The sequence below is a fragment of the Boleophthalmus pectinirostris genome, unplaced genomic scaffold (assembly GCF_026225935.1).
Source record: "Boleophthalmus pectinirostris isolate CB_2022bp ecotype Guang Dong unplaced genomic scaffold, ASM2622593v1 HiC_scaffold_22, whole genome shotgun sequence".
In the NCBI taxonomy this organism is placed as follows: Eukaryota; Metazoa; Chordata; class Actinopteri; order Gobiiformes; family Gobiidae; genus Boleophthalmus; species Boleophthalmus pectinirostris.
This window is the reverse complement of record NW_026571190.1, coordinates 29,583,992-29,602,890: the sequence shown is the minus strand read 5'-3', so window position 1 is coordinate 29,602,890 and position 18,899 is coordinate 29,583,992. Positions and strand designations below refer to the sequence as shown.

Here is an 18,899-nt window from a genome sequence, read left to right as displayed (position 1 = left end):
TACTCTTTTCCACCTCGTGATGTCATGTGATAAAACAGGAAATGCTTCACTGTGTTTTTAAACTCCATACACCTTCACTAGAATAATTTGGATAATTTCAGTCCTGGAACTGCCCATCTCAACTAAACAAAAGGTAAAAGGTAGCTGTTAACGTGAAAACTACTGCTTCATGACATCACAAGGTGGAGCAGAGCATTTTGAGCTTTGGAGATGTAAACAGACTAATAAAGTAGCTCTTTCACTCATTCACTCTCACTGTACACATACATAGACAAGGGAGGGTGGATGCAAGAATAGTCAGAACAAAGTAAATTTATTCTGCACAAAATTGGTTGTTTACCTAATAATACAGGGTGATATGACATAAAATAGTAACCAGACCAAGTTACAGGCCAGATCTACGGAGAGACAACCTCGCTCACAGTCAGAATGCCTGTTTTTCAAGGTATCTTTGAGCTATAAAACCACCTGTAAATGAATGAATGTAATATCTGTTTAATGTCACAGTGTGGAACATTCTAGGGAGAGCAGTGACCCATCCATAGAAACAAGCAGACCAAAAGGTTACATAGTGCACTTTAACAATGGTTTCATAAATACATAAAATAGTATTGCGGGAAATCACACAATTAAGACAGCAGGGAATTACAGTATTTACTCTGGGAATGTGGCATGGTTTGAATGGTGGTTTGGTAGTGAGTTTGAATAATAAAAACCTCACCTATAGTAGAGGCCAAGTATTTTAACACATGCTGTAATTATTTTACAGACATTTATGGTGTATGTATACCTTGGTAACATAAAAAAATATGTTTGTCCTCTGAAAAGGATACTTGAATAAAACACTGTTTATCTTCTCAGCATAAATCATGTTTCAAGTAAAAATATTCAAATCTGTGTCTGTTAATGTAGTTTTGACCATTATAGCAGAACATGTTGTATTGGGTTTAGATTAGTTAGTATTTTGGCACACTTTTTGGAATTTTGGACCACTCTGAAACCCATGGACATGTATAATTGTGATTATTAGTACTGATTTGTTCAAAGAGAAAAGAGCTGGTCATGAGTTCTGTCTTGTTGCTCTGCGGACTGAGGCTGGGGTCTGGATAGCGGCTGCTGGCTTCGAGATGGTCGGCTGTTGTGATCTGCCACTCGAGCTCTGTCCTCCAAAAACTTATCAAGCTCTAAAAAAGAAAGTTGAAAAACGTACAGTTCATTTCAATTCAATTTAACCCTCCAAGACCTAAGGGCAATTTTAGTACAGTTGTCCTTGCCTTGATTTTTTTCTTAATTTTGCTAAGAAAACTCCCAATTTTACCCCCTCTAAAGTATTATATGTCATTTTTTTCAGTCATTATTTATTATTATTATTATTATTATTATTATTATTATTATTATTATTATTATTATTATTATTATTATATGTCTTTTTTTTCAGAATTTCACAATGTGCATGCTGTAGTTTATAAAAGCTATAGGACCAAAAATATAAATGAGAAGGGGAAAAAAAAAAACAAAAAAAGAAAAACCTGAAAAGAAAATTTGCACTCTTTCATAAAATACAGAGCAAAGATGTATAAACTACTTTTTGGACATTAAAAAAGGCTTGATTTAGGGCCTTAGCTACAAAAGTGCAACATTTAAAGTTTGTAAGTAAACAAAAAATATCCATATTGCCCCATTACTTGGCATGAAAACAGCTCATGTCAGGTCCAGGGCACAGAGCCACATCACTTCCTGCATTTCCATGGTGTGTATTACATTTGGATTTGTACATTTTGAGTGAAATAAACCTTTCAAATAAAAATAACAGGAGACGCACAATTACGCAGACTAAGATGCGTAATTTGCCATTTATTTGAGAAATAACTGCTTTTTAGAGCAGCTTTTTCAACTGTTACGAATATAGATGCTCAGAGCAGTCGACCATCTTGATTCACTACACACTTTGGCAAAGTTTGGGCCAATGAAAATGGATGGAGCACATGCTTTTAGCGGAAAACATTCCTATTGGACTCTTGTTTTCTCTGATGCAGGTAAAGTCTCAGTCTTGATCCTGTTAGATCTTAGTGCTGCTTTTGACACTGTCGATCATGGGATCCTCTTACAGAGACTAGAGGACTGGGTGGGCATCTCTGGTACTGTACTAAACTGGTTCAAGTCCTATCTAGAAGACAGGAAGTATTTTGTTGAAATTGTAAACTGTGTCTCAGATCACATGGCCCTGACCTGTGGGGTGCCTCAGGGGTCAATCCTGGGCCCCCTGTTGTTCAATCTCTACATGCTGCCATTAGGCCAGTTAATAAGCAGCAATAACATGTCCTACCACAATTATGCAGATGACACTCAGATCTACGTCTCTCTCTGGCAGCAGGAGACTATGGACCAGTGGACTCACTTGGTCACTGCATCCAACAGATCAGTGTGTGGATGCAAAACAACTTTCTCCAGCTAAACTCTGACAAGACTGAAGTCATAGTGTTTGGTCCACAGAAACAAAGGGACAGTGTCTGCAGTCACCTCCAGTCTCTCTTTCTAAAACCTTCAAATCAGGCAAGAAATCTAGGGGTAATAATGGACTCAGACTTGAACTTTAACAGCCACATCAAATCAATAACATCTGCAGCCTTTTACCATCTAAAAAACATAGCAAAAATCTAACTGTCTAAAGCAGACTTGGAGAAACTTATCCATGCGTTTGTCTCCAGTAGGTTAGACTACTGTAATGTTCTGCTCACTGGTCTCTCCAAACGAGCTGTGAGACGCTGCAGAACATCCAGAACGCTGCAGCTCGGGTCCTTACTCGAACTAGGAAGTACGAGCACATAAGTCCTGTGCTCAGGTTTCTGCACTGGCTTCCTATGGCTCAGAGAATAGACTTTAAAGCAGCTCTGCTTGTGTACAAGTCTCTCCATGGCCGAGCACCAAAGTACATCTCTGACATGTTCGTGTCATATGAACCATCTCGCACTCTGAGGAGCTCAGGAACCGACCTCCTGCTGGTGCCCAGAGTCATGACTAAACAAGGGGAGTCAGCGTTTCAGGTTCACGCAGCTAAAACCTGGAACAGTCTTCCTGGACATGTGAGACAGACTCTTCTGTGACGCTGTTTAAATCCAGTCTCAAAACATTTCTGTTTGACTGTGCATATAACTGAAAGGTTTTCATTCCGCACTCTTCTCTCCAATTTATGTCTCTCTTTTAAAATTTTAATCTTCATGATTATTTATGTTTTGATTTGTTTTTATTATGATTTTAATGTATTTCTTATTCTGTAAAGCACTTTGAATTACTTTGTGTACGAATTGTGCTATACAAATAAACTTGCCTTGCCTTGCCTTCTCTACGTCATTACGCAGCGTGCATGTGATGTAGGATAATGCCGGAAATGTGCTCGGAAAGCCACAACTGTCAGTAAATGTAAGTAAGTGTCTATATTTTATGGTTGGAAAACTGTGCGTGGTTATATAAAAACATATTCCCAGGTATCGTATATGATGCCGTTGGTCTGGAAGGGTTAAAGATGCATTGTGTAACTTTTCTGGTGGTGAGTCTGTCAAATGCTTTTCTTTCTGGAAATGTTATTACTATGTTTGGAATGTTTCACAGTATCTTATTATTGTCATTTGAGCTGTAAAACCAACTATAATTGAATAAATGCAAGGTAGAGCTGTTTAAAGCCTTACTGTGGAACATTCCAGACAGAGCAGTGACATATTCACAGAAACAAGCAGGTGACAGACCCCCAAACAAGTTTAAGTTAAACAGTGCACCTTTACCACACTGCATGAGTAAGTTCAAGTACATACCTTCACTGGATACACCTTCACTAACTGCTGACTGGTCCTCAGGCTTTTGAAAACATAAACACAATTAATAATTCAATAAAAGTTGCAATAATTTAAATGGGAAGGACTATAGAGCCCTACCATATCACAAGATAACCAAGGATCAATGTCATTTTGTACAGAGGTTTTTGCTACAGGCATCTGAGAAGAACAGTTAATAGTAGGATTCATTAGTTCTTTGATTATACCATTTGGGTTTGAAATTAGTTCTATGTCTGTGTACACTATGTTGACTTACCCCTCCGGTGACTTGAAGCCGCGTGTCAAGAGCACCTGCTAAGCCCTCCACAGCCCCAGGGTCTTCATACTTAACACTGCACACACAAAAATACAGAGATGTTTTTAAATCAGACGTCCACAGCCAATCATCTGTCAGTAAAAGCAGGTAGTCCGAGCAGGATTACAATAAGAAAAATAAATCATAAAATAAATAAATAAATACATTTGACCCTTTGGTGTTTATTATGTTCATGAAATTAATATAAGAAATAATATTGAATCAAAACTCATGATTAGTCAATATAAGGTAAAATATTAATCGAATTGAAATCGCAATTTGAATGGACGCCCTTATCAAATCGCAAAGGCTGCAATTTTTAAAATTCCATAAATTCCTTTATTTTTTTGCAATTCTTCTTGCCTTGCCAACAAGGTGTGAGTCTGTGATTCACAAATTCTTGACAATCCATCCATCATGTTCAGGTCCAACTGGATCGTTTGCATGTCACAGGTCTCACAGACTGACAAATCACAGGGCAGCACTGTAGTTTGGGAGAAAGCCAGTGCCAAATAAACCACACCAACAGATGTAGTGTATTTTACAGGAAATACAGACTATTTTTGGTTTTTGAAAAACTTGATTTTTTGGATTATAATGACCAATTTTACACTGTCAGAAGTCCAATATAAATCTTTAGACCCATAATTATAGTTATAGTATTTAAAGATGCACTGTGTAACTGTTTTGGTGGAGGGTCAGTCAAACGCTTTTCTTCACTGAGATGTAATTGCTTTCTCTGGAATGTCTCACAACATGGTACTAAACCTCTCTAGCTTCATGGAGACCAAATCAGATCAAGATACAGGTTAGATCTGTGGAGAGGCAACTTGGCTCACAGATAAAATGCCTGTTTTTCTCATAAAAGCACCTGTAACTGAATAAATGTAAGATAGAGCTGTTTAATGTCATACTGTGGAACATTCCCGGCAGAGCAATGACATATCCATACAAACAGGCCCCCAACAAAAAGTTACATAGCATACATACCAGCGTAATATTCTCTGTGTAAGCGTTGTATTCTCTGTGTAAGCGTTGTATTCTCTGTGTAAGCGTTGTATTGTATTGTATTTAGGAGTGTCAAATTATCGCGTTAATTGCGATTAATTAATTACAGTCATATTTAGCGCGTTATGTTTTTTAATCGCGTTAATCTAATTTTTAATCTCTAACTTTAGTGTTTCTGTATGCGAGTTGCTTTATTTTTATGTGTTGTTGGGACAACAACACACACACACACACAAACACATTTATACATTTTTTTTATTTTGGTAATTCCACTCATTGCCGGAAACCCACACAAAACGCAGTAAGAGCGATGTAAACGTCATGTTAACGTTGGCGGCGTCAGTCGCACAATGGACGAGGTCGAAGAGCCAGTAGAACAGAGGCAGCAGTGCACAGGTAAAAACGCATTCGTGTCTTGGAAATTATTCTCCCAACGTGAAATATAAAAGAAAATAACTAATATAATATCGCCTACAACTTAAATGTCACTGGTGAAAACAACCTGCATAGGCTCATGATGTCTGCACTACTGTCCTATAGTGACCTGCCACATGAGGGGACACGCACACAAACACACACAAACACACACAAACACACACCTTCATCATCGTCATTAACCTGGGAACGCGTGGACCACGTTTCCTTCCGTAGTTACTGCGTGGACACCGCTGTCCTTCCGTGCGCTGCGTACGTTTTCTCGCGTACGCTGCGTAAACCGCGCTTCCTCTTGTGCGCCTCTAAACCAGAACTAACACCAAGACTAAAACCGGGACTAACCCAGTCCAGGACTAAACCAGGTCTAAACCAGGACAAACCAGGACTAAACCAGGACTAAACCAGAACTAAAACCAGAACTAAAACCAGGTCTAAACCAAGACTAAACCAGGACTAGCCCATTCCAGGACTAAACTAGGACTAAAGTAGGACTAAAGCAGGTCTAAACCAGGACTAAAACCAGTGATTTCATATATAAAGCATTTCTCTATCAATAATATTTTTAATATGGTTAAGGAAAGACTGGACTTTTTATTGTCTTTAAGTAGACAAAAGTTATTATGTTCAGATTTCCTCGTCTTTGCTACTTTACAACAAACAGTTTCTTATTCATGGAGACTTGGGCTCAACAGCCAATTTGAGGAGATTTGTTAAACAATAAATGACTTCATAAAGTCACTTTTTTTTGTTCTATATTAATCTTTTGATCTGCCACAATAATGTAATAATGAATTTAAATGAAAATACCTCAAATTGAAGGCTTTTCTCAGCAATTTTTAGGTGAGATTAAAAAGAGATTAATTAGATTAATCAATTACAGATCATAATTAATTAATCTCTCAATTTTTTTTATCGCATGACAGCACTAATTGTATTGTATTTTATTGAATAAATCAGATTAAATAAATCACATATAACACTGACCTTTTCCTCTGCTCAGCCAGTGAGCTGCCTCTGGTCTGGGCAAACATGTCAAACTCCTCCTCTTCTACCTCTGTAGGACAAAACAATAGACATTTCTAAAATACTTCACTATTGTAGTAGACCAAACCCATGCCTTATTTTTCCCCTTGTTCTAAAGAGACGTCACAACTGTGGTATGACGGGGGAGGCTCTGGTCGATCACCTCTAACAGAATGTAGATATAGAATAAGTCTATGAATCACACTGAGACATCATTGTGAGAAAAAAAATAGAAATAATATACAGACTATCTATATAAATAATCTATAATTAATCATATTTTCCATCACATGTCTCTATTAAGTGTGGTAGGAACATAAAACAGTAATGCATAGTACGACGTCTTATATGTTGATAAGAAGATAACTTGAAATATACATTTATTTTTATTTATTTACATTTATTTGATGATTTTACAAACCCAGCCAAAATCATGGTCTATTTTAAAATAAACTGGTTCTTTTGGCAATATTTTAATACAGTTTGCCGTCCTGACCATAGGCAATTAAAGGTCCTATATTAAAATTAACTTGTGAGCTTTTAGGCCTGTTAGAATATGGTTACCTCCTCAAATACATACCTGGAGTTCTGTTTTGATTCATTCACACATTTTTTTGTTAGTAGGGGTGTAACGATATCCAAGTCTCACTTTATGAACCCCATGGTATGATATTTATTGCGATACCGTGGGAAAGCTCACAATATGGTGGGGAGGCTCACAATTAAGGATGTAACAATATCCAAATCTCTCTGTACAATATTTTCATGATATACATCTCACAGTACGATATTTATTGCGATCTTTTGTGGAGGCTGTTAATATGCAACTTTTTTCTCTTAAAATGCCTTGACAAGACTTAATCCAAAGAACTAAGACTTAAAAGTGCTTAGAACTGTTATTTCTTCACGTAGTCTGCACTGAAATGGAGCAAAGGATCATGGTCTATGTAGTTCCCTCTGTCTTTTTTCAGCTGTTGTTGCACCATAACTCTTTAAACAAAGAGGATTGTAATTCGATATATTGTGATGGTCCATGATGTGAGAACTTTGACAATACGATATCACAATATTTTGGTTATTGTTACATCTCTAATCGTTAGTCTCCACCTTGTTAAGTCATGAAGTGGTAGTTTTCAAGTTAACAGCTCCTTTTACCTTTTGTTCAGCAGAGATTGGAAATTCCAGGACTGAAATTATCCAAATGATTCTAGTGAAGGTGTATGGAGTTTAAAAACATAGCGAAATACTTCTTGCATTACCACATGAGATCCCAAGGTGGAACAGTGCTTTTTGTTTGAGGATTTGTATCTTGGACAAGTGTGAATGAAATGCAACAAAACTCACTGTGGTTGGCTGTCTGTCTCTGAGCTGCTGAGGTGGTGACTGCAGGTTGGCTGGTTGTTGTGATAACTGCAGGTTCACTGGGATTTGAAGACTCAGGGCTGAAGTCAATGAGGCTCAAACTGCTGACACAACTCTGAAAGAAAAACACCATAATTTAGGGATGCACCGATCCAATTAGGAAAGATTTGCTGGATCTTGCTGGATATCGGCTTCCAAATATTGATTCAGACAATATCCTGGTTAAACTAATGAAAAAAGACTATTTATTGATCTCTGTTTCACCAGAAAGTCTCAGAATGTTATAACTTTTATAAGTTATAACATCAGTTATAATATCAGTTGATATCTGGCATTGGCAAATACTTAAAGGGACAGTCCGGAATTTTGGACATAGGACCTCATTTCCTACTTAGCCGGTGTTGGAGACGTGTGAAGACACTTTTTTAAATATTCCATCCAGTCCTTGTTTTTGCAGAGGTCGCTGGTGCTAGGCTAGTGCATGTCAATGGCCATAGTTATCCTGCCACTAAAAACAGTTTTACCCACTCTACAAAGCACCTGAAGTAAAACAATTATTACGCCAGACTGTTGATGTGAATGTCTGTGTTGAAAGAATAATTTTAGAAGTAAAACCAACCTTGCAATTGAAGGATTCATGTTTGAGCAGCAGCAGTAAGTTGTAGTTCCTGATAAAAAGCTTGGCAGTGGCAGAGTGATATCACCTAGCACAGGGATGGGCAAACTACGGCCCGGGGGCCATATGCGGCCCTTTAAACCAGGGGTGGGCAAACTTTTTGGCTCGGAGGCCACATAGGGTTCTAAAATTTGACTGAAGGGCCGGACAGAAGACGGGACATGACATGTTCAGAGCCCGGCTCCATTGCACTCGTATTTACTCTCACGTAGGACGTATTCTGCACTACGCGCTGCAACTTTTAGACATGTAAGTTCCAGAACTCATGAAAAGTGAACCGAGGTCTGCCCCACTGCACACCAAAGGCAAACATGTGTCCCGTGGATTTAAACAGACCACATATACATTACATAGCCTATGCTAAAGCACAGTGTAACCAAATCTTCAGGACTTTTTAATACAGTGTATATGAATTTTATGACTTTGTTTTTTACGCAGATTAAAAGATGAAACAGTGCAGCCTTATGTCTTGAACACTTCTACCTCATTCATGGTCCGAATACACCGCCCGAAATGACTCCTGTCAATACTTTCCCATAAAGCATTGCGGCCAACAGAAGACGCCGCACGTCAATGTGTATATATATATATATATATATATATATATATATATATATATATATATATATATATATTATATATATATATATATATATATATATATATGTAATGAGGATTGTATAATATGAGAAAACTGGAGTGCTGGCTAGCAATCACTACAGGGTGTCGGGTCAGGACAGCAATTATAGACGTTCTGGTGAGTTAAAATGAGGGAGTCCACATCCAGGTAATGTTGAACGTTTCTTTAATGTCTGCGTGCTGAAACACGTGTGTGTGTGTGGTTCTCTACAGGAGAAAGAACAAACAAATACAAACAATATATCAGTAATAGATCAAAATGGTGGTTGATTGTGATTATTTACACAATACTGCAAACTACAAAGTGGCCGATAGGGGGCCAATATGTTCGGTGCAGTTTAGATGTAAACAGATCCAAATCAAATTACCCAGGTTTAATACAAAGGAAACTGCATATATATATATATATATATATATATAACAGATGGTTACTGGGGTTTGTGAAGTAAAGGAAAAAACGGTATTCTAACGTACACACAATGCGCAATTACACAGACACGAGGCTAGCTAGCAATACAAAACGAAAGTCACGCACAAAGATTTCTAAACTGCACAAAACACAGTCAAACAACAGCTACAAACTTTGAACATAATACCACTCATAATCACACCAGAATACTCACGTCTAAAGGACGCACACTATCATTCAGACATTAAAGTGTCCGAAACACAGCCGATGCACTGACCGTCACGCCGCTATACTGACTCAAGAGTTCGTGACTCACTCGGTGTGCAGGCGCACCCCTCTTGTGGTGAGAAAGAGTATAACAACAAACAACAACTAATATATAACAAGACTAAATGTCTTTTATACATATATATATATATATATATATATATATATATATATATATATATATATATATATATATATATATATATGTATATGTATATATATAGTGCGCCATCTACCGGGAAACGCCGGAAATGCAAGAAAGATAAAACAGCGGTAAGGTTTATTTATTATAATTTGGTCAAGTTCTGTGGGTCAGTTTGAATGGCTGCATAAGGTCACCGGGCACTAGCCAAGCCCCCAGGTTCCAAAATGGCCGCCCATTCAAGTCAATGGGCTGAGCTCAATGGCGCATGATCCCAGATTAGCCTAGCATGGCTAGGTACTTCCGGTGGCTGTGGGCCGACCGAGCATGCGCAGTAGTGCTCTTTTCTCCCACGGGCACACGCGAATGCACGCGACCACACGCACGGAGCATGGGCTCGTGTATCACGTGATCGTTTTGACCAATCAGAGCGAGAGGAGCGGAGCAGGAGCTAACGAATATAAAGCGCTTTTTTTAAGACAACTGAAGGAGCGAGAAAAAGTTTATGATCTAAAAATAGGTAAAAATCGCCAACAAATTTTGAAAGCTGTAGATGACCTGTCAGACGAACACGAGCAGTTTGTGATCACATTGCCTCTATGAGAAAAAATCTTGTCTCGGCCCATGGGATTTCTTCTGCTGAAGTTCCAGTAAGTGACCACTACAACAACTGGAGCCATTCAAACTGACCACAGAACTTGACCAAATTATAATAAATAAACCTTACTGCTGTTTTATCTTTCTTGCATTTCCGGCGTTTCCCGGTAGATGGCGCACTATATATACATTGAGGTGCGGCGTCTTTTGTTGGCCGCAATGCTTTATGGGAAAGTATTGACAGGAGTCATTTCGGGCGGTGTATTCGGACCATGAATGAGGTAGAAGTGTTCAAGACATAAGACTGCACTGTTTCCACTTTAACTCTGTGTAAAAACAAAGTCATAAAACTTATATACACTGTTTTAGAAAGTCCTGGGGTTTTGGTTAGACTGCGTGTTAGAATGTCCTCTTTGGTGTACAGTGGGGGCAGATCTCGTTTCACTTTTCATGAATTCTGGAACTTACATGTCTAAAAGTTGCAGTGCAGAATGTCCTACATGAGAGTAAATACGAGTGCAATGGAGCCGGGCTCTGAACACGTCATGTTCCGTCTTCTGTCCGGCCCTTCAGTCAAATTTTAGAACCCTATGTGGCCCCCGAGCCAAAAAGTTTGCCCACCCCTGACCTAGCACCTATCTTACTGGCAAAGTAAAATTCTGCTACTGCTGAGAAAATAGGCCTTCAAACATGCGATGCAAGGTTAGTTTTATTTCAAACATTATTCTATCGACACAGATAGTTACAGTGACAGTCTGGTGTAATAATAGATTTTCTTCGGGTGTTTTGTGGAGTGGGTAAGACTGTTTTTAGTGGCAGGATAACTATGGCCATTGACATGCACTAGCCTAGCACCAGCGACCTCTGCAAATACAAGGACTGGATGGAATATTTTAAAAAGTGTCTCCACATGTCTCCAACACTCTGGCTCACTAGGAAATGAGATCCTATGTCCAAAATTCTGGACTGTCCCTTTAAAGGTGCATTGCGTAACACTTTTCTGGTAGAGGGTCCACCACCTGCTTCACTATAGTTTTTTTTTTTTCTTTCTGAAACGTTCTACAGCATGGTATTTAATTTAACTATCTCCTGGAGACCAGCAGTGACATTACCAGGCCAAGTTACAGGTCAGATCTTTGGAAAAGTGAGCCTGTGCACAGTAAGAATGCATGTTTTAGTTTTAGTTTTGAGAAACAAAGACTCCTCTAATCAAATAAGCGCAAGATAGATTTTTTATGCCATACTGCAGAACATCCTTGGTGAAACAATAACATCATTATGGAGACAAACAGATGGCGAACCCTCCACCACAAATTTTACACGACGCACCTTTAAAGCGAATCGAAGTTGGTATCAAAACTGTAAAAAACTGATTCTGTGTACCCTTACCATCATTATCTTAAGTATAGTGAAGGAGACGTTCAGTAAATTGTGAAATCAGGAATCAGTTTCATTATGTTTTGCAGTCGCATTTCAACACACACACCTTTATGATCACAATAAAATGCTCTCTGAACTAAACCTATAAAATGTAATGGCTTCTTACTTCTACACATTGTCTTACCTGTTGTTCTTGATTATTACTGGACTGTGCTTTGTTCAGCCTGTCAAATCTGAAACACAGGAGTTGAATTAACATGTTTGATACTGACATTTGATTGGGGCAAACATGAGTTATACTACATCAATATACACCTTTCATAGCGTATAAAAATATATTGTTGAGGTCGTCATTGACAACCAGTAATTCTTCCACAAATCCTTCATCCACGATCTGGGGGATGAGCTCCACTACACGACGCTGCATCTTCTTACACACAGAATACAGCTGCTGCTCAGAGAGAACAGAGAACAGGAAAATTAAATAGGAAAAGTATAATTTGGGCCTCATTATCATTCCGTGCTCTAAACTGTGAGAATAAACTTAAAAGAGCATCTGCAATCTGTGGGCGTGTTGAGCCTGATTTTCTATTGGGAAGTGCATGTATTATCTCTGCTGCAAAACCAGTGGTGGAAGTACTGTATTTAAATAGAATTTTTACGTATCTGCACTTTACTTAAGTATACTTTAAATTGGATTCTTCTCTCTGCTTTTACTTCACTCTATTTGAAAGAGTTTATCTGTACAATTTTGAACAGGACTGCGAAGTAAAAGTATTTTTATTATTGCTTGAGACCTGCAGAAATGGCAGAGGGATTTATTTTTAACACGCTCATCATCTGAGCAAATAAAAATATACAAAGAAAAACTGTTATATAAAAAATTATTAATTCTGTATAATAAAATATATAATAATAAAAAATAATACAAAATTCAGCACAAATCTGTCGAAATCACTACATTTGAAGCTTCATAAGTCCTAAAGATGCGTGCAAAAATAACCCCAAAAACTTTTACTTAAGTAGATTTCTTCATGTGATACTTTTACTTTTTTTTTTTAAATGACAATATACAGCGAGTGCAAAAATATGCGTGATAAGGCTCCTATGGGTTGCTGAACTGTTGGCTTAAGACCTGTCACCATAATTATATATCGACTTATCGTTCAGTATATGAAAGCTGGAACGATATTTTTGGGGGTCAGTATTTATTGTGTGTAAGTAAACTACAGGACAAGTTTCAAAACTACAGTATATCAGTATATACAGTAGATTTTTTGATATTCACCTGATGTCTCACTTTAATTTAAAGGTGCACTATGTAACTTTTTGGTTGGGGGTCCGTCACCTGCTGGAATGTTCTGCACTATAACGTTAAGCAGCTCTACCTTACAGGTATTCAATTACAGGTGGTTTTATAGTTCAGAAATACCTAGAAAAAACAGGCACTCTGACTGTGAGATTTGCCAGTCCACAGATCTGACCTGTAACTTGGCCTGGTTTGGTTTCCGTGATGACAGAAAGGTTTAATGCCATACTGTGAAACATTCCAAACAAAGCAATAACATCTCCATGAAGAAAAACACTTAACGGACCCTCCACCAGAAAAGATACACAAGGAGCGTTTAAAATAAAAGTAAAGTTAAAGCAATTCAGTCTTGATTACTGTGCGTTCTAGTCCAAACTTACATATTTCCTAAAGTGGTTCCAAACACCTAAAGTCCACCCACAGCCACTGTACTAGGCAGTGTGTGAACTAAATGTACCTTTGATATTGGTGATAGCTGCTCACCTGCAGTAGATCTGTATCATCTGCCTTGCTCTGTCCTGGGATCATCTCGTTCAACATTTCCGACATGACAGTGAGGTTCCCCTTCACCAGCGCTAACTCATTCCGAAGTTTCTGCCCCTAGATTCAAAAACAAATAATAATTCAAGTAAAATTACAAGCATTAATCTCAGGTCTTTTTGTTCAGAACATTATAAAAGATGTGTTGTATAAGGTAGCCAGAATCTTGAGTCAAACTGTAAATGTTTTCATCAAATGGTAAATACCTCTGCAATCACTGGGTCATTTCACGAGTCTCCTTTTCATAATTTAAAGGGCCTATATTGCACTATTTCTGATCTATGTTATAATGGTTCATCATCAGAAACATACAAAAAACATACAGAGCTTTGTTTTGTTTCACAGACACACTGTCCCACCTTGTGATGTCATGTGATAATACAGGCTTCACTGTGTTTTTAAACTCCGTGCACCTTCACTTGAATTATTTGGATAATTTCAGCTCTGTAACTGCCCATTTCTACTAAACCTAAAAGGTAAAACGTAGCTGTTAACTTGAAAACTACCACTTCATGACATCACAAGGTGGAACAGAGCATTTCAACCTTCGAAGATGTAGATAGACTAATGATAAAGTATTGCTCAAATATGTGTGGATGAAACAAAACACAACTCTGGGTATGTTTTCGAGAATGTAACACCTTTATGACATTGCAAAAGAGTGAATTTTGCATGATTTAGGATCTTAAATAATTTGCGTACAACATACTTTAAATTTGTGGTAGTAATTACAGCATTTAAGGCTTTTGTCATTTGCTCTTTCTATGAAAATAATGCCTTGCTGTGAGATTTATTTTAGCTGTGTCTGTATTAGTTTCACCTGTTCTGCAGAGAGAGAAACTGGTCCATCATTGTGTCGAACTGTAGGTGCAGCACTCTGACTGGGCGGAGTTTGCCGAGGTTCTGTCACTGTAGGGTGAGTTGTGGGCGGAGTCACGTCATGGGTTCCATTTTCAGGGATACTCTGAGGATCAATGACATTATTGTGTTATAAATTATGAAGATTATTAAAGGTCTAAAATTGAGATTAAAGGTTGTACAGAGGATTTTTTTAAGGAAAGAGAAATACAGAAACACCTCCTCCCGCCTCCTTACTCTAGAAATCACGCTTGTTTACAGCCTGTGCGCGTTCAGAATTACTGTTGAAGTGACCTGTCTAGAAATAATTTAGCGACCGACGAATCAGTTTTTAGACCCTTCGTCTGCTTCATTCGCGCCGTCACTGGAAGAGATCTCCAAGAATCACCTCAGTTTGTCTTCGCTCCTTTTCCCCTTCTCTTCTTCTTTCAGCGACCTCGAAAACGGACTTTTTTTTGCGGCGAACCTGTCGTGGATTCTCGTCCTCCATCGCAACAAACTTTGTGCGAATTGCGAGGAAGCGACAGTTTAAAAATCCTCTAAGAACCGCTGCATAAACCACGTAATCCCCGCGCGCCGGCGAGTCAGTTACACTAGAAACGTAGGGAGTTTGATTGACAACCTAACAGCCAATAGAAAATGAGGGAGCCTCGTTATCTATTGGTTGATGTTTATTGGGCCTCACTACGTCCACAGTTGATAGATTTTCTTTTTTTTTTTTTTTGGTCATTATAATTTACAAGGCTGCTGCGTCTCTGTACTGGTATTTTAAACTTTCATTGACAGTTTGAAACAAAAAAAAATCCTCCATACAACCTTTAAGCCATGTAAGAGTGCTGTTACTTCATCAAAAATAGACCTGGAGTTGTCTTTTGTTTCATTCACACATTTTAATAATTCTTTATATTAGTCTGTCTACATCTCCAAAGCGCAAAATGCTCTGCTCCACCTTGTGATGTCAAGAAGCGGTAGTTTTTGAAGTTACCCTTTTAGCTTTTGTTTAACAGAGATTGGTAATTCCAGGTCTGAAATTATTTAAATGATTCTGGTGAAGGCATATGGAGTTTAAAAACACAGTGGAGTACTACCTGACATCACGAGGTGGAACAGAGTGTTTTCAGTTTGAGAGAAGAACTCAGCCTAAATATGTGTTTATGTGTTAAACGTGTGAATGAAACAAACACGACTCCAGGTGTGTTTGTGATGAGGAAACAATATTATAACATAGATTAGAAAACAGCGTAATATGGACCCTTTAATACCTTACATTTCCCTTTTTATTTTTTGATGTAACATAAAATCATCAGTGCTATATTGTTTTATGAAGGGAAATTCAAAAGCACATAGGTATAAAATAGTATAAAATGGATGTAATAATTAAAAGATAAACCAGTGAGGGGGAAGTTGTGCTGCTTATTGTCTGAGAAAGTGATTTTAAAGCACACTTTAATCCCACTTTGAAATCAGTTCCTGTTTTGGAAAACTGATGGAGAAATAACAGCAGGTAACAGAAAATGTCACAACACTGTAACAGCAAGCGGCTCCGTGTCCAGTATTTCTCTTGCTCTCTCAAATGAATACTGTTATTGTGCTCTTGGGCAAAACAATAATCTGTTTTGAGTGGATTCAAGGTGGAAAACTAAACTTAACTTAAACCAAAAAGTCTTTCTAGATGTCACCCTGAGAAATGTCATTAAATAGCCCCTATTTTTAATCTGTTATCATGTTGTTTCCTTGTGAAAAACAGATCTAGAATTGTGTTTTGTTTCATTCACGCATGTTTAACACACAAATCTTGCAGCTTCTCTTAAAATGAAAACACTGTCTTCCACCTGTGCTCCACTGTGCTTTTAAACTCCATACGCCTTCACTTCAATCATTTGGATGATTTTAGCCCTGGAATTGTGAATCTCTACTGAACAAAAGGCAGTGTTGGGAAGGTTACTTTTAAAATCTATTGCCCTACAGATTACAGATTACATACCTCAAAATGTAGTTTCGGAATCCATTAAATTACTTAAAGTGAGTAACATAATCTGAATACTTTGGATTACTTGATTTGCTGTAGAGAAGCAAAGACGAGGAAATCTTCACATACATTTTTGTCTGGTAAAAGACAATAAAAAAAAACAGACTTTACTGAACCAAATTAAAAATATTATTGATAGAAGAGAAGGAGACATGTCCACGCAGCCTGATTTAGTCCTGTTAAATCCTGATTTAGTCCTGGTTTAGTCCTGGTTTAGACCTAGTTTTAGATCTGGTTTATATCTAGTTTAGAGCTGGTTTTAGTCCTGGTTTAGTCCTGATTTAGATCTAGTTTAGATCTAGTTTAGTCCTGGTTTAGACCTGGTTTAGACCTGGTTTAGACTGGTTACTGGTTTAGACCTGGTTTTAGACCTGGTTTTAGATCTGGTTTTAGATCTGGTTTATATCTAGTTTAGATGTAGTTTAGAACTGGTTTTAGTCCTGATTTAGATCTAGTTTAGATCTTGTTTAGTCCTGGTTTAGTCCTGGTTTAGACCTGGTTTAGATCTAGTTTAGTCCTGGTTTAGTCCTGATTTAGATCTAGTTTAGATCTAGTTTAGTCCTGGTTTAGTCCTGGTTTAGACCTGGTTTAGACCTGGTTTTAGACCTGGTTTTAGATCTGGTTTTAGATTTAGTTTATATCTAGTTTAGAGCTGGTTTTAGTCCTGATTTAGATCTAGTTTAGTCCTGGTTTAGACCTGGTTTAGGTCTGGTTTTAGATCTGGTTTATATCTAGTTTAGATGTAGTTTAGAGCTGGTTTTAGTCCTGGTTTAGTCCTTAATTAGATCTAGTTTAGATCTAGTTTAGACCTGGTTCAGACCTGGTTTAGCTTCCGGCAATGAGTGGAATTACAGAAAAAAAAAAAAAAAAAAGAAGGGGATATAGCTCAAAATGTGAAAACAGGAAAATACCACCGTGTAATTTATTTCAACAAAGTAACTGTAATCCAATTATCACTCACTGAAACAGTAACTGTAACTGAATACAGTTACTCATAATTTGTACTCTGATTACGTAACTCCAGTACATGTAATCTGTTACTCCCCAACACTGACAAAAGGTAAAATCACACATCATAAGGTGGAAGAGAGCATTTTGAGCTTTCCAGATGTAGACAGAGTAATTATAAAGAAAATGTGTGAATGAAACAAAACACAACTCCACATAAATTTTTTTTGATGAGGTAACAACATTATAACTTGGCTTAAAACTCACATGAGTCAATTTTGCGTAATATAGGACAGTTTGTCAAGTCTCAACGATTACATTATTTAGCAAGTGGAAAAAAAGAAGTGAAGGGTTAGGGTTAGTGTTGGAGGAAAACCAAAAACACTGTGTGGAACTCACCCTGGTGGGAGTGTGGATGGGGGAGAGAGCGTCCAGGTCCGTCATGGGGAACTCCAAACCTCGTCTCCGCAGATCATCATACACATGTACCACCCCAGACAGAGAAGGGGTGCTCCGAAATGCATCTGCCCAAGACTGTGGACCATAAAACTCATTTCAACAACTAGTGTACAACAGCTAACATTCAACCCAACAGTTTGACAAATAAGATAGTGACTAAGAAGTATTAGGTGATCATCTTGCTATTTTAGAAGCAGACAAGTAAGTAAGAGAGTTGTACTAAATATGCCCAGTCTTTGTAAAGGCGGTAATATCTCTCATGTATATCAGTTTGTTTAATGAGGTTGCATTTTGACATAATCACAACATTATGCTTGATTGGTTGGTTTACAAGCCAACGTTACGACACTTGAGATAATAATGTAAGATCATGTGTTTCATCAGACTTAGAATTTTAAATACCACTAGATTTGAGTAAAATCCCTCAGTCTTCCAGGTAGAATCCATGGCAAAAGGAGAAATTCAATTTGTGAACTGGACAAAAGTTTATTTGGTCAAATTAAAATAACTTCTTGGGTTCTTTTTAAAGTATATAGGAAGACAAACTGAACATCTTTGGCAAATTAAAATAAGCTACAGGCCGCTCCTTTGAAGATAGTGAGATACACATCTTAGCCAGAGAGGAGAATTGGTTTGAGAGGGGAGTTATTAAGCTATTTTTGTTAGGAAAAAACTGAAAATGAGGGACTCAGA

The 18,899-nt window shown here is 37.7% G+C and overlaps 1 pseudogene; it reads right to left on the bottom strand.

Annotated features, from left to right (window-relative positions):
* Window positions 1-294: 294 nt before the first annotated feature.
* LOC129410261 (TOM1-like protein 2) lies at window positions 295-18,303 on the bottom strand (annotated as a pseudogene).
* Window positions 18,304-18,899: the final 596 nt, after the last annotated feature.